At 38.3% G+C, this 15445-nt stretch overlaps 1 pseudogene; it reads left to right on the top strand.

Moving 5' to 3' along the window:
* LOC105476936 (small ribosomal subunit protein uS5 pseudogene) overlaps positions 1-15445 on the top strand; it is a 325515-nt pseudogene that overhangs the window by 286073 nt on the left and 23997 nt on the right.

Raw genomic sequence — 15445 nt, 5'->3', positions numbered from 1 at the left:
CTGATGATATGTACTGGTCTCTGAGAATACACCATTTTTCTTAAAATAGGATGTTTCTTAGAGGTAATAATGTTATTTTTATCTATAAATGAGACAGCTTGAATGGTTGAAAAGAATAACAGTGTAGCTCTGCCTACCTCCTCTCTTAGATCCCACCTCCTTGCTGGAGTTGATAAGTCCTCTGTTTGGCTGAGAACATAACTCTCTCTCTTCAACTTTTACAACGTCATGGCAACTCTGTCCCCTTACATCTGGTGCCTAAAATGTATGGTTCTCGCTCTTTACCATATCTCAAAATATCTTCACTTAGAAGCCCCTGTTAGTGAATTTAGTAAGGAACTGACTACAAGCCAGGATCTAGGAAAATCTTGTTGAAGATCTCTGATATTTGTAAAGAAATGTGGGTTGAAGCAAGTAAGAAATACATATGTAAAATGTTAAGTAGTAAAAATGATACAAATAGCAATTAAAGAAGAAATGTCCCAAGTATATGAACAAACACCTTGCACTCTATCTGTGGCAGCTGCCTGGAAATGTCTATGTCCTTCTTTCTGGCCACATGACTAGACGACATTTCCAGTTTCCCATGAAATTAGAAATGGCATGTGATTGAGTTCTCACCAATGGAATTGTGAGTAAATGTGATATTCTCCATTCCAAAGTCTGGCTAGCTCTCTTATAAGTGCCTCTCCACCCTCTGTCCCTTTCTGGTGATCTGGAATGCAGACCACTGCCAAGGCCACCTTAGAGGCCATACACTGAAGAGCACTGACTCTTTGTCTCCTAGGTCACTGAACGGTTTGCTGACCTTGAAGACCAGTAAACTGGCTCAATATATAGAAATAAACTTCTATGTTTAAGCCACAAAAGTTTTTTTTAAAACTGAAAAAGATGAAGAGTTTATTTCAGGCTGAATATTCTAAAATATACTTTTTAGCATATATGGATTTTAACTGGGCACTCCTGAAGGGTGGGATAGGATTTGAATCAATTGAAGTAAAGGTTGATATTCTTTTTTTTTTAATTATTATTATTTTTAAAATTTATTTTATTATTATTGTTACTATACTTTAAGTTCTAAGGTACATGTGCATAACGTGCAGGTTTGTTACATATGTATACTTGTGCCATCTTGGTGTGCTGCACCCATCAACCCGTCAGCACCCATCAACTCATCATTTACATCAGGTATCAATATGTGTGAGAAAATAAGATAAAAATCACTGAAGAATTTGTGCAAATAGGTGTGAAGGAGCAGGAAGCAAATAAATTTGATTACAGTAGAAAGATCTTCAGAATGGTTCAAAGCAAGGATGGATAATAGGATTGAGTTAGATTGTGAAAGACCTTTAATATCTGGACAATATTTTAATTTTATAATGGCAATATGTGTATTTGAAAAAATGAACATTGCTCGGACACAATAAAGTGTTATACTAAGAAGATTGAGCTTGCAAAAACAAAGAGTTCAGTTTGAGGCCAAAATGAGCTCTTTCTGGAAGTGCAAATAAGAGGCTCCTGAAATAATTCTATATGAATTACACGATCAAGAATGTTAGGAAGAAAACAGAAATGGCTACTTCACCTATGGGGAGAAGACTTTTGTCTTTTAATTAGTCAAATCTAATTTCAAATCTTGAGGATCTTCTTCTGTTTTGTCAGTAAAAGTTAAAAGGCAGAAGCAATCAATTTGATCTGTCTCTCATGGTCAAGGATTTGCCTAATAATTTAATTTATTTTATTTTGTATTATACTTTAAGTTCTGCGGTACATGTGCAGAACGTGCAGGTTTGTTACATAGGTATACACATGCCATGGTGGTTTGCTGCACCCATCAACCCGTCATCTACATTAGGTATTTCTCCTAATGCTTTCCCTCCCCTAGCACCCCCTGAACCGACAGGCCCCAGTGTGTGATGTTCCCCTCCCTGTGTCCATGTGTTCTCAGTGTTCTCATCGTTCAACTCTCACTTACAAGTGAAAAGATACGATGTTTGCCTAATTAATTTTTATGAAATTGTGCACATGCATTCTTTAGAACAAGTAAGGTTGCTTGATCAGCATTTGTAGTTTTCCTTTCACTCATAGTGCTTTTAGTCTGATGGGAAAAAGTAGCATTCCAAGAGCAATTACTTAATGACAATGGTGTCTAAATGCTTACAGGTCAGGTTATAGGAAGGCACAACAGCGTACAACTTGAGGTTTTAATGAGAGGTAAGGACAGGATGGCTTTCACGGACATTGATTCTTGGTAAGCATCATCAATTGCTTAAGTCATGAGGTCAAAAAGTGTTAGGGGTGGGAAATATCAAAGAGTTAGACATACTTAAAGGGGCAAGTTACACACTATGAAGGAAACAAAAAAAAAAAAAAAACGCAGATAAATCCGGAGGACATGAGCAATTCAATAACTACTTAGCTCATTGAACTTTCTTTAGTGTGGAGAATGAGAGTTTAATGTAAAGGGAAATAAAGTAGGCTCAGAAATCATAAAACTGATTTTCAGGTACACGTATTTAAATCCATTAGAGCTTCCCTATTTCGGAATCTGATCAGACAGTGGTTAAATAAATGCGATGAATAGCACTGGTGTCCTCAGTGATGTACTTAGAACCTTTTAAATGTTCGTTATTAGGCTGACATTACATTTACTAGGAAGAAAAACAAAACTCTTGTAGCAGACTAATGCATCTTACCTTGATTTCCTTGTAAATTCCCTCCTCTCTGTTTAGCTTAAGTCTTCGTTTCCTCACTTTCTCACATTAATAGTTGATTCTTCTTAAAATAGGTTGTTTTTTAGCATGATCATCTGCAACCAATTTAAGCAAAAAGTGTTTGTACATAAGCCCAGCTCTTTGATGTCCAAAGACTTTCAAAATGATTAATGTGGGTCAGCTAAATATTGCACTGATCAATACGAGAAAGCAGAGACAAGAAGAACAAATAAACATCCAACTCTCATTGTGAGAACACAGATGGGGGATCTGTATCTCAGTAGCCCTCCACAAATCTTCCACTTTCTAGGGTACTAGGCCATAGGATTTATGCTTACACATTCCCTCAGTATAATCTGTTGATTATATAAGTCTTTTCTATGCTTATTTATTAAAAGGCAAGAAAGCCTTAGGATGTACAATTTGCCATATTTATTATTTGTTCATTATTTTTTGAATACCTACTTTGTATTAAGTGTGAAGGTGGGTCTTGGGTAAACTTCAGTGGGAAGATAGCTATCATCATTTTTCTCATGGAATTTATATATAGTGAGGAAAGAGATAGTAAATAAATAATGACAATAAACTGGGAAATGTGTTATAATGGGGGAATGCAGAGTGGTGTTCAGGCATGTGCTAAGGAATTTATGCTCTTCACTGGGCTAGAGAGGTTCTTCCTGAGAAACTTATGCTTCAGTTGAGACTTGGAGGAGCAGTCGACTTAGCCAGAAGAAGGTGATGTGAAGAAGGAGGAGGATTCTTGGCAGAAAGAAAATTGTTGGCCAAGAACACGAACAGCTGAGGGAGATGGAGAGAGTGAAAGAATTTCAGTACATTTTGTGAATAAAATATGTGTCAACGTATCTAGAAATCAATCTGGAGATGAATCTACAGGTAGAGGCCATATAGTAAACTCAAGGGCTTAAGTTGGATTTTATCTTAGTAGCAATGGAAAAATTGTTGAAAATCTCAAGCAGGGAGTGGCATGATGTCATAGGGTAGAGAGTGGATTAATGGCAAGCAAGAAGGGAGGTTGGGAGGCATGGTAGTTTTTGCAGTATATGAGAGAGATGGCCCGTGCATGCACTAGGGATAAACAGTCTGAATGGAGAGAACTGTGCAAATCCAAGGGATATTTAGAAGGCAGACCCATTGCATGTCTAAAAGGGTGGGAGCTGATGTAACTTCCACGTGTCTTGTTCAAGAAGTGGATAAATGGTTTTTGTTTGTGTTTTTTTTTTGCTAAAACAAAGGTACTCAAGGGAATGAGAAAGTTTTTTTTTTTAAATTTATTTTTTATTATTATTATACTTTAAGTTCTAGGGTACATGTGCATAACGTGCAGGTTTGTTACATATGTATACTTGTGCCATGTTGCTGTGCTGCACCCATCAACTCGTCAGCACCCATCAACTCGTCATTTACATCAGGTATAACTCCCAGTGCAATCCCTCCCCCCTCCCCCCTCCCCATGATAGGCCCTGGTGTGTGATGTTCCCCTTCCCGAGTCCAAGTGATCTCATTGTTCAGTTCCCACCTATGAGTGAGAACGTGCGGTGTTTGGTTTTCTGTTCTTGTGATAGTTTGCTAAGAATGATGGTTTCCAGCTGCATCCATGTCCCTACAAAGGACACAAACTCATCCTTTTTTATAGCTGCATAGTACGGAATGAGAAAGTTTGAAGGGAGAAATGATTGGCTTTATCTTGAATAGATACGACCTTCAAGTGTGACTTTTCAGTATATAGTTATGTCTTCATGTCTGAAACTCAAAAGACACATCTGTACTGGTGTGTTTGTGTATGTACACTGTCTATTACACATATATTTGGGAACTATCACAGAAGACAATTCAAGCCTTAATAATAAATGCGATTACTGTAGTTGATTATGCCCCACAAACAGGGTAGATGAGAATCCTAAACAATGTCTAAGTGATTGGTAGATGAAAAGAGCCTTTACAGGAGGTGGAGGGGAGGGGTGGCTCAGGAGGAAGGAGAAGACCAAGAAATGTCAGCAAAGCCAAAGGCATAGTGTTAGAAGAAGCAAGGTGCCTCTAAAATGTTAGCAAAAGTAAGGAATACAAGGGATCATTTGGACATCACGTTAGCTATTATTGGTGGCTTCAGGAAAAGAAATTTCAACAGATGGATGGGAATAGACGTCAGAGTTCAGTGAAGAGTTAAGAATTAGGGAGTATCATCACAAACTGGAAGTATTGAATTAATGAAGTTTGAAGATACAGAAGAGAGAATGGAAAACGGATGGAAAGAGCTTGAGTAACACATCCATGGGTGAAATAAAGGGCTCCGATATTACAGACTGGGGTGTGCAGTTCCGGGGGTGGGGTCCCCATGTCTCCTAGTCTTTGACATGGAGAACTTGAAAGTTGCCAAAGTGAGGTTTGGCACATCTGTAGATGGGGCCATGGGGTATTTTGAGAGAAAGTAGTTGAGTTTCAGACATTTCCATTTTGAGGACTCATGAATGAGATCATTGAACAAAAATGAGAGCAAAAACCACTCCCAGGGGAAATTCACCATGCAGCAAGGGCCGGGGAGGGCCAAGTCTAGAGCTTCAATTGTCAAGCATAGCTGCTGTTACCACACACGGCATTTGACTAAGGCTAGAAACTGCTGGCACAGCTGGAGCTTGGTCATTTTCAGGCATAGGTTTGTTTGAAGCCTTAGCAAGTGAAAGTGAGCACTTTGGAAACTATAAAGTCATTTGAAAAAATCCCCCCCACCCCCTTTTCTCTTATATTCTATTTGCTTTTTTTCTCATATATTTTCTCTTACATTATATTTACATAGCTATCATAATTTGGAGCCATCAGAATAATAAGAGGTATTATAAAAAACACAGTTAGCTTTGGGATGAAAGATTAAATATAGAGTATTTTTTTCTGTGATGTTTTAAATAATCCCACTTTAATGTATTGAATGCCAACACCGAAGTTTATAAGCTTTATAAATGATCCATTACATTAAGAATAATATGATAGGAAAAGTTTTTTTTTTTTTTTTTTTTTTTTTTTTTTTTTTTTTTTTTTTTTTACTAATTTGATGATTTTTCAGTGGTTATTAACTAACATGTACTATATAATATAAACAGTTTAGCTTTTTTGTAAGGATTTGTGTATATTGTTAACCATGATCCAAACTGCAGTCCTTGTGTTTCTGGGCTCTGCGGCTAGTTTTGCCCTTGGAGGTAGTGAAGACAGTCAGTGTTCCCCACATGGATTTTCCTACATGAGGGCCTGTAGCTGTCTTTGAAGCAGAGTGGTCAGTCTTTTCTCTTGCCTTTTTAACACCCTTCCATTTGAGACCATGGAAAGTTTGCGAAGTTCTTTGTGTGTTAGATAGATATAGATATAGATATAGTATCACTGTCTGTCTATCTATGTGTCTATTTTTTTTTTTTTTTGAGGCAGGGTCTCTGTCACCCAGGCTGGAGTGCAGTGGCACAATCTCGACTCACTGCAACCTCTGCCTCCCAGGTTCAAGCAATTCTCCTCCCTCAGCCTCCTGAGTAGCTGGGATTACAGGTGCCCGCCACGATGCCCAGCTAATTTTTGTATTTTTGTAGAGGTGCGGTTTCACCATGTTGGCCAGTCTGGTCTCGAACTCCTGACCACAAGTGATCTGCCTGCCTCAGCCTCCCAAAGTGCTGGAATTACAGGCGTGAACCACCGCGCCTGGCCAAGTGATACTATGTTCTCTCCAGCAAATGATACAACACCTCTGAAAATGTCAGGTGGGTGAAGTTAGAAAGCCTATTGGTGGCAGGGCTAGCGCCCTGCTCTGCTAAATCCTAACCAGTTTCTGAAACTAATTCATCCTATATTATCATTTATCTATCAAGCCTCAGCACTTTTAATGTGTGCAGTCATTAAAATAGCAGTCTATTGCCAGGCAAGGCTAGAGAAAGAAGTTCATGTGAAGAGTTTTTACCTTTACTAATGGCACTCACTTACCTAGGTGTCGTTCCCAACAACAGAAACATCCCCAAACAACTTTCTTGTCTTTTAACAATGTCTGAATGTTTCAATAAAAGTTAAAGTGAAGTGGCAGACGAGAATGATGATATTTTAAATATTTTTTCGTAGTTTGGCACATTTCCCCCTGGGGCAAACTGCACCGAAGGAGACTTCATAGAAGTAGAATGAACATAATGTCCTTTGAATGTGAATGTATTAGCATTTCTCTCGGGATCAGAAAACATACACAAAGCAGCGCTTTTATGTTGTGGAAATTTTTACACCAGTTTTTGGTATAGAGATATGTACACGTTTTGTGTATTTCCAGAAGGAAGTTACTGGCCAGTGCTCAGAAGGCCTGGTTCTTGGTGGCATTTAAAAAAAATTATTCATAAGAAACTAAACGATTGATTGAACATTCAGATATTTAACAGTTCTATAAAAAGACCCCCTCCGTGGTAAATTTTCTGTTGTGAAAACGTTAGTAAAAATCATTTTATTCCTTTTAATTAAACACGTTTAGCATTGTCTGAGTCGTGCAATGATTCTGACTCGACCGGTTTCAGGTCATTCTGTCACATATGAACAGTGTGAAATAGAGCACCAGGTTCTGTTTCTTTTTGAACACATCTGAGATACCAGGTTTATGTGGCTGCAGAGGATCTAGTTCCCATGTAGTGCCTGTAAAGGAGGTCAAGGTCCATATCTGCCCAAATGCTTTGTAACTAGTTCTGTACTTAAATAAAGCTAGGGCAGGCTTCAGCAAAAGCAGGATATTGCGAAAGTGGGACCCACTGCAGCAACTGGGTGGTAAAGTATGGCAATAAACACCATTTGAGAGGAGAAGCCCAGGCACACCTACTGTCAGCATGCATTTATTTTTATTGAGCACTGCTCTGATATCTTAAACCAAGAACCATATATCTCACATATGTGTCTTCCCTTGACACTCCTTGAGAGGTAAGTAGGTAGAAAGGTAGACAGATGGTTTTGAAGGCTGGTTTCATTGGGATTGGGGGTTGGAGAGGGTTGTTTAATGTATGTTTATCTTTTAATATATTTTACTATACATTTTTAGTTATAAGTTAATAACTTCAATATCTAAGGTAAAATTTACGAGGAACTAGATGAAACAACAAGAGTAGACCTTTTAAATGAAAGAAGATCCAGGATTAGATCTGAAGTTTATTTAACATTATCAATAGAACGCTATCATGAATCCAAAGCCTGTGTGTTTTGCTGTACCGTCAACATGTTGTTGTTTTCTGGGAAGTCAGGATTATAATTTTTAAAAAACATTATATTTAAACTGTAAGCCCGGAAGTTTAAAAAAATAGCTTTAGCATTGATAGGTAGCTACAAATTTTGACTACATGTATTTACCGCCATAGAACCTTATTAAATTTTCTGACAGGCCTCCTCAGAAACAATGCTCTCAAGCTTTCTCCACAAGTTACTGGCAGCAGTTGGATAACTGTGCCTCGGATTCCTTCTCCTGAGTTCTTCGGCGAGCATTCTGGCTTTCTTCTGATTTGATGAATATCAAAAAGATGTTCTTGAATATTTCATCTTCTATCTGTCATCCTTTATCTTTGACTTTTCTTGTTTTCCAACTTTGCATTCAGTTTATCAGCAAATACTGGTAGCTATACCTTATAATAAATTCTGAATTCTACCACTGCTCACCACTCCCACACTCTCTTAAGTCACCATTATTTAATTAAACTACTTCCTATTTGGCCTCTCTGATTCTACTCTCAAACCCTCCCAGGTCCCACTGACAGTCTAATCTAGCTACAATAATAATAATAATAATCCTTTTATGCTCAAAGTTTGTTGCTTCCTTCTTTGAAACCTGCCAAGAAAATTCCACCCATAGCCCCTATTTTACACTATTAGTTAGGTGCACAAGTAGAATGTCACCTCCACAGCAGCAGAGGTGGCAATTATTTGGTTATCATTGGCTCCTCGATGCTTAGCATAAAGCCTAGGCCATAACAGGAGCTTAATAAATCCTTGTTGAATGAATATGTGAGTAAATAAATGAATGGCTTTATACGGAGTCTAGCGGAATTACCAAGGAGAGCCTTGGTAGGACTATTCCAGGCTCCTTTTTCCACAAAGGAAACTTTTCTGGATGATAAAAAAAAATTCCAGTTCAGCGTAAAATCCAAGTAGGAATAACTTTCATCTGAATAATTTATAGAAATTTAAATCTTAATTTTTCTCCCCAATGAACAATCCTGTCTTACAATTTCCTGTTGAACGCTAATCGTGAAAGAGCAATGAGAAGATATTGGGGTGAAACTGGGTTTTCGGGGTCAGTTTGAAGGTGAGGGTTATTCTGATTTGAGATTACAAAGAGAAGCTCCTTCTTCCGTCCTTGAGTTGGCCGGGGCGCCTGGGCCTATACCACGAGTCAAAGGAGCTGGTGAAATGCTAAGGGCTGGGTTCTGGGGTTAGGGGAGGTACAAATGACAGAGAACGCTGTTTTCTAAGGAAGAGTGCTGGAATATCCTGTAGGGGGGCCATGGATGGGGGTGGTGGGGGAAAGGAGCCTTTTATGGACGTAGATAAGCCCTTGGGTAGACACTGGCTATGAAGGGTGCTGAGCAGTTTCTGGCTTGTGCCTCCGCCAGTCAAGATGTCAAACAGTAGCATAACAAAACATGTTTTCATTAGAGATGAGGATTTAAATTAGAAAATATAACCATGTTGGTTCAAAAAAAGAAAAAAGAAAAAAAAAAAAGACAAGTGCTTTTCTTTTCCTTAAGTGAAACTCTACTTTTCAATGTTGTGATTTCACAGTGTCTAATAATATTACTAAATAAATGTCAGACTGTGTCTCACTCATGCCTCCAACACTGCCTTTCATCTTTTCATAAAAGACTAACTGCTGTTAAAATTTATAGTTTCCTATAAATAGTACCCTTGGTTTCTGTGTCTATATTATACTTGGAAAAGGTCTGACTAATTTCTTCTTTTTACCAGGCCGACCAGATGTTTTATGACAAATAGACACAGTTAGATTTTTAATTACCCACTAAGTAAGGTATTTAGCAACTAGACAGTTGGCCCCAATCTATAAAATGTAATACTTGCAGAGAACAGTTTCTGTTAATAATTGAAATGCCTTCCCAATTTATTTGTTCTCAGTTTGTATTTTCTCAGTAGTCTTTCTTCACATCATTGCAATTGTCAGTTATCTTATCAAACAATAATCCATATGAATTAAATATTTTTAATCATTGATTCTAAACATAGGGATAGAATAACTGCATGGATAGTTTAATATGCATCTCTAGGCATGGATAAATTTATGAGGAAAAGAACTTCGAGTTAATATTTATGTGTGTTTATATTTACAAATATGAACATGTAAATGGCATGTGGCTTCTAGCATTCCTCTGTCATATAACCATTCACACTGTCTTAGCTCGTTTTTTGCTGCTATAATAGAATACTAGACTGGTGATTTATAAGGAACAGAAATTTATTTATTTATTTATATTTATTTATTTATTTGTTTTTGAGACAGAGTCTCACTCTGTCACCCAGGCTAGAGTGCAGTGGTGTGATCTCGGCTCACTGCAGCCTCTGCCTCCCGGGTTCAAGTGATTCTCCTGCCTCAGCCTCCTGAGTAGCTGGGACTACAGGTGTGTGCCACCACACCTGAGTAATTTTTGTATTTTCAGTAGAGATGGGGTTTCACCATGTTGGCCAGGATGGTCTCCATCTCCTGACCTCTTGATTTGCCTGCCTCAGCGTCCCAAAGTGCTGGGATTATAGACGTGGGCCACCATGCCCAGCCAAGGAACAGAAATTTATTGACTCACAGTTATGGAGGCTGGGAAGCCCAAGATTGAAGGGCCAGTGTCTGGCAAAGGCCTTCTTGCTGCTTCAACTCATGGTAGAAGGTGGAAGGGCAAATAGAGGGAAAGACAGAGAAAGAAAGTGAACCAAACTCACCATTCTATAGTGACCCCACTTCTGTGATCATTAATCCACTTCCATGATAGTAGCACTAATTCATTCATGAGATCCACTCTCATGACTTCAGTGCCTAATCACGTCTCACTAGGTGCCACCTCCCAACACTGTTGCATTGGGGATTACGTTTTTCAAGCATGTTTTTTGGGGGGATACATTTAAACGATAGCACATACCAATGCCATGTTACACATCTCTTTTGAGGATTACGTAAAACACAATGTAGGATTCCATTTTGCCTCCTTTCTCCTCATTGTCTGCTCTACCACCCCATCCTGCTCACACTTGCTGTGGTTGATTTCTTGGTACCTTCAAGGCAAAAGGTGGGTTGGGCTACTAAGAATGCAGCTGTTCCATTGGCTATACTCCATGCTGATGTGTGATGATGGAACAGCTCGGTTCTCTGGGAAGTGGTCTGGCCACGACCTTGGATGACTTGGAGGAATGGGGTGGGGCAGGCTTCTTTTTTTGGTCCTTTCAACAGTGGAGGACGTCTTATTTGAATACTCAGATGCCAGAAAGAGATCTGACTCTAAAATAACATTTCTTAATCTACAGTTTTACTCAGTTGAAATTTGAAAATAATTTGGCACTGCTACTCTTGGGGAAAATTTCATTTTTCTGAAAGCATAACACATTAGTGGGAAGAACATGAATCTGCACCAAGAGAGGCCTACTGGCCGTTAGCTATACAGACACAAAGGGCCAGGTGTTTAAATTCCAGATCTCAGCCTCCTAGGGAGCAAGGGAGATCAGATGGTCTGTTAGTTAGCTGTCCACTGTTTCAGGGTAGTCTCCTTGTGGGTCTGGATCATGTCTTGAGCCCCCTGACGTGGATATTCTAGACATAGACTTGAAAACACGGATTGGACTAAACTGAGTTATTATTATGGAGAGAGACAACAGTATCTCTGTAATTTCTTTAGGATTAAACTGAGTGATCCGTATAATACTGATTGTTTAAAAATCCTCAAGGGAGAATATTGCTGCAATTGTGAGAGCAGAAAACAATACTTTTTGGTGTAGGCACACTCAGGTAGCTGTTGATTCAAGTAAGCATACTGAGATAGTTACGTGGAACTGAGAGGCAGTTTGGCACAGTTAGAAGAGTATGTTGAAGCCAGATATACCCAGTTTTGAATACCCTTCTGAATCACCATGACTGAGGGACAGTGAGTGGTTTTCTGACATTTCTGAGCGTTATTAGTCTTCTTATCTGCAAAATGGAGATAATAATAGATTGGATTCAAGATATGTAAGGCATTTGGCACAGCATTTGACCTCAGAAGGAAATACAAATATAGTACCTATTTTAAAGCTTCATTCTATGAAAGGGTGACTACATTTTCTTATAAAAATATTCACTGCACAAGTTTTGATTAAATATAAATGCTTATATGTGTCAAGTTAAATCTTGAGCAGAAGCCAAAATAAAATCAATGACCTTCATAACTTTTTGGGAGAGGTAACTTTCCTACATTTGATGTGAGTTAAGGGAGGAAATCTATAGGCTTGTTGCTAAAAATCTCTTTTTTTTCTCCATTTAAAAAAATGTCTGGGGTTCTCATGGACTACAATGAACTAGAAGACCTGTTTCTGAATTCATTAAATGATGTGTGATACAGTTTTTAAAATGCTTTCTTGACCCGGTTCTGAGGCCCTGGCTAGAGGCCAGTCAGTCCTTCTCCTTGGGTAGTAGCTGATTAAGTCTACTTCCCAACCCCCTCTCCGATTGGGCTGTTGAACTCTGGGCCACCATCTACCTGCGCTAATCATCCCAGGCCGGGTACCAGACAGCTAGGGACAACCTCTATGCTTCAGAGGCCTCTGAAATTATTCAAACCATTCAATCCTAAGCTGACTTACCCTGCATCACCTGTTCCTTCCTATAGAAACCACAGTAAAAGGTTGTCTTCCCCTCCCTCTGTTTTGTGACTGACTCTACTGATTCTCTGTGTGTCCCCACATGCGGGTGGCATGACATTTACTCCCTCTTTTGAGAACTCTAAGTAGAATAATTTATCTTTTCCATGACAGTGGTTTCCTGATCTGTTGGCCTTAACATACCAAAAGTAATAATGAATCCATTAAAACACCAACTGTAGAATGGAGATTAATAACAATCCTTAATTTTTTCATGGTATTTTGATACAAAAAGATTTTTCTGATGCCTGTAGATGTTGATGGTTGAATATCTAAAGAAGCACGCTATACAATGTATGCCTGTTTTGCCTCCTAGAGTAAGAACTAAATCAAACTCTAGCATTTTATTTTACTTTTTATTTCATATCGCTGAATTGAAAACCAGAGTTTACATTGAAGTGAAAATGACAATTGAAAAAAAAAAAAAGCAACAAAACCCAGGATCCTGGAGGCTCCCCAATTTCCACTCTCTGCCATTCTGTCCTTGTAATAACTGTTACATCACATGAAGAGTCGTTCCAACACCACTGGAATTCTGTGCTCACCTGAAATGCCATGTGTTTGTGGAAGGACCTAAATTACTGCTTCTAGGAGATCTACAATTTTTAATCATCTTCTCTGGCTGAGTTTAACATGTTGATGTTAATATGGTAATGAAATGAGTCGATATGTCTACGTTGGATTAACAAAGAACCAATTTGGGGGTGAGAATCCTCCACAGTTGGAGCCACTGACATGTTGACTTTACATTTCCACTACTAAAAAGAGTTTTCTCCAACCTAGGCTGTTGTAAGCTCTGGCGTTTCCATTTTTTATTTTAAAGAATTGGAATAGGAATATTTTATTACCTAGCTATTGGTATTCCTTATGATGGTAGCAGTTTTTGAGCTTGATATTTTTCTTTGAAATCAACAACTATTTTCTTTCCCAAGATTCTTCCTTCATTTTAAGCTATAACAATATGTTTATGTTATTATGTGTGCAAATTTATTTTTTGTGTTAAAAGTATTCTAAAGAGATTAGATAATTGAAATCTTTTTGGAATTTTAATGCAATTCTTCTCAGAAAACTTGCATTTATTTTCCTGCAAATGATGTTTCATCGTATTAAGTGTCGGCAGCGTCTCTAGTTTTCTTTGCAGATAATTGCAACAGGTGAATGTATTTATAGTTAGTTTACAACAGCACATTTTTAGTATGGTAATACTCAAGATACTACTTAACCAGTAAGAAAAATGATTAACAGTGAGTATTGAGGGTCAGGTTGCTTGAATAGTAGTGCTGGCTTTAGATCTAACTAGCTGACCTTGGGTAAGATACTAAACTGTGCTTCAATCCACTCAATAGATTTTGAAAGCATAAGATACGTTTGGTATTTTATTATTTTTCTAGGATATGATGCAGTGTCTCATAGAAAATTTAGTATGTTCTCAATAGGGGAAAATTATGCTAAGCTAGTACTACTTCAAATATTATGTAATTATTTATGTAATTTGAAGCCTATTAAAAATTTCTGTCACATTTTCTTTCTGATGTTTCAGTATTTGTCTTTATTGTATAAGGCAATGGAATTCTTATTTTTAAAGAAAAATGTCACAGCAAGATTACCTTGAAGTAAATTTATGCAGTATATTAAAATCTAAAAAATTAGATCCTATTTAGAATAAAAGCCAGTGTAAATATAAAAATGATAAAAATAGTGTCACTATTCTTGAGGAAATATTCACTGAACACTTACTCTGTACCAGGCATCACTCTCTGTACATTTTACAGATGATCTCATTTGATTATCACCCCAGCTAAACAAATACAAGTGGTATGTTAATACATATTATAATGGTGAAAATTGAGGCCTGGAAGGGGTAGGTAGTGATGCGGTTTGACTGTGTCCCCACCCAAATCTCATTTTGAATTCCCATGTGTTGTGGAGGGACCTGTGAGGGGTGATTGAATTATGGGGGTGGGTCTTTCCTACACTGTTATTGTGATGGTGAGCAGGTCTCATGAGATCTGATGGTTTCAGACATGGGAGTTCCCCCACACAAGCTCTCTTTTTGCCTGCTGCCATCCATGTAAGACGTGACTTACTCCTTGCCTTCCACCATGATTGTGAGGCCTCTCCAGCCATGTGGAACTGTAAGTCTATGAAACCTCTTTCTTTTGTAAATTGTCCAGTCTTGGGTATATCTTGATCAGCAGTGTGAAAACTGACTAATATAGGTAGTTTTCCCAGGTCACACACTGAGTAAGGGATGAAGCCTTGTATTTTTTTTTTTATTTTGAGTAACAGAGTCTCTGTCATCCAGGTTGGAGTGAAGTGATATATTCATAACTCACTGCAGTCTTGACCTCTTGGGCTCAAATGGTCTTCCCACCTAAACTCCCTGAGTAGCTGAGACTCCAGGCACATGCCACCACACCTAGCTAATTTTTAAGTTTTGTAGATATGGAGTCTTGCTATGTTGCCCAGGCTGGTCTCAAATTCCTGGTCTCCAGAGATCCTCCCACCTCACCTTCCCAAATGCTGGAATTACAGGCATGAGCCACCTTGCCTGGCCGGAACCATGTTTTGAACCCCAGCTATCTAGCTCAGCTTTAATCCACCTGATGACTAAACATCAAACATATATCAATTCAGCAAACACTGAAGACATGTTTTCCTCAGGGTTCTAGAAATTTTGATTATGCCCTCAGAGACTTTAATATATGTGTTTACCCTTAAGATTCTTAAAGACTTTAGAATCTGCTGTGTAAAATGTAATATCATATTTTATTAAATTGCTGAAATAGTACACACATTTCCTTTATAAGATGTGCAGGGACCAGTCTCCTCTTTGGGTC

The sequence above is a fragment of the Macaca nemestrina genome, chromosome 19 (genome assembly GCF_043159975.1).
Source record: "Macaca nemestrina isolate mMacNem1 chromosome 19, mMacNem.hap1, whole genome shotgun sequence".
Taxonomy (NCBI): Eukaryota; Metazoa; Chordata; class Mammalia; order Primates; family Cercopithecidae; genus Macaca; species Macaca nemestrina.
This window is presented reverse-complemented; position numbering and strand designations above follow the sequence as displayed.